Below are 2,337 nucleotides of genomic sequence, written 5' to 3' on the forward strand. Positions count from 1 at the left end.
GTACTCTTTGATATTTTGCAAAAGGATGTTTTCTCTGATGAATAGTGCCACTTTAAATAGTTTCCTTCATCCATTGGACAAGCCCCAATGGTTAGAATTCAAAAACTAGCCGTTACTCACTGTTGGAAGGACAAAAAGTACTTCTGCAGAACTAGCCGTTATGCTTCTGCCCGTGCTTGGGTCGACTCAACCTTTCCTTGGGTCGATCCAACTTTCACTTGGGTCGACTCAACCTTTCCTTAGGTCGACCCTCTCAGAACCACAGAAACTTATAATTCAGCCTTCCTTCACTTGGGTCGACTCAACATTTCTTTGGGTCGACTCAAGGTTCAGTTGGGTCGACTCAACTTTCACTTGGGTCGACCCTCTTAGGGTTTCCAGAGAACCTATTCTGTCAATATATTCTGTCACTGCCTTTGGGTCGACCCTCTCAGTGTTTGGGTCGACTCAAGCTTGGGTCGACTCAACTTCCTCTTGGGTCGACCCTCTCAGTGTTTCCAGAGAACTGTTTTCTTGAGGCTTGAGAGGCTTGAGGTTTGGGTCGACTCATGCTTTCCTTGGGTTGACCCAACTACTGTTCATCCGTGCCATTTTTGCAGAAGTGTGCCAGATGCTTTCTTTATGTGCCGGGGTCGACTCAATCAACCTTGGGGTCGACTCAATCCATACTTTGCTGCAACTCAATGTTAGATTCATCCATATAAACAATGAAATGCATCTTTATCTTATTATACGAATATAATGAGAGTAACAGACTTATAAATGAAGTATCGAATTAACTTGTAACATACTCTTGATTATTGCTTGTTAATCATCAAAATAACACTATCATCCTCACAAGCCAATTAGGACTCATTAGTGAATTTCAAAATAGATTTTCTAAGAGATACTCAAGAAAATTCAACACATTATTCTCCCCTTTTTTCATTAAATTAGAGGCTCTTAAGATCAACTATTTGAATTGCAATTTGGTTCATGATTGATGCATAAGATATACTAACCAAATAACAAGCCTCAAGGTGTATCGTAAAGATTTTCAGATTAAATTTTAGATGATACATATTGGAGAGTATTAGGATCACTTTTCATTTAGTATTCTTTCTCTCTCCTTTAGTTATGGATTTATGCGATTAAGTTCCATATGATCTTTCCTTCTGAAATTTTCTTTCTCCCCCTTAATTGATCGTTCCTATTTAAGAGTTCAGAATTTAAAGATAATGTTCAATAAAATTATCAATCTCGAAAATATATTTTTCTATAAGTTTCAGCATAGCTTACACTAATGAGAGCATATTTCTATAAAGCTTAATGTTTGAGATAAGACGAACTTTATAGAATTAAGACAAATAATGGCAACACAAGGAGGTTTATCAAAATCAATCCATAAAACATTCAAGATATTCATCAAATGGATGTAACCTTTTGCATTTAGATTGAATATCTAAAGCTCCCCCTCAAAAGATGCATTCTGCTTTAATCATTCTTTTCTTTGTTGAATTTTAGATTTTGATGACAAGCGTGAATAGAACTAAAATTTTATGATATCGAGAATGTAGAGTGATCTTGAATTATTCAAAATTTGTAGCAATTACTCTTTCTAATCCTTCAAGAACAAGTTATGTTTTCTCTTAATCTTAGAGAAAATGTATAGAAATATTAATCAGAAAATAATTCATTTGAAGCTCAATTTCTTTCAAAAGCATTTACATTTTCTTTCTTTTAAGAATCATTTAAGTGAGCTGAAATATTTCTAGCTTTAAGATCATTCACTCTATATATATTTTTTGATGGAAGTCTTTAAGAGTGTAGGAGAGAAAAATATATAGATGATCATTGAGGTATATATATTTATAGAACTCAATTTCTTAATCATAGTTTTTCAGCAATGTATATATGAAGCACAATAAATCTTTTCAATATCAAAATAAAATAATATATTTAAAAATATTTGTTTGCAATCAAGATCATCGAAAGACACATCATTTAGACCAATATTAGTTCACTTTAAAGATAAGAAATGATATGTTTCAGATGCGTATCGGGGCAAACAATTAAGGCATCAGAATTATTCTATTTTTCTTAAACTGTAGTTTTTATTTAGAAATCATATTGAGTTTAAGCTTTTATACAAAATCAGATTCTGAATTTCATAAAGATTATCAATAGAGGCTTTCAAAATCATAATTTGAGATATGTATCTTCCACATTGTAGCTCATCTTAAATCATTACGATTGAAAACACATATTTCAAACATATAAGAGCATATTCAGAATATTTGTATTTATGTTGAGTTTTGGTATGAATTAGAACATTATATACCAAAGTTAGGCAAGTTG

This window comes from Phoenix dactylifera, chromosome 7, assembly GCF_051530095.1.
Source record: "Phoenix dactylifera cultivar Ajwa chromosome 7, Ajwa_hap1_PhDact_Kaust_v1.1, whole genome shotgun sequence".
NCBI lineage: Eukaryota > Viridiplantae > Streptophyta > Magnoliopsida > Arecales > Arecaceae > Phoenix > Phoenix dactylifera.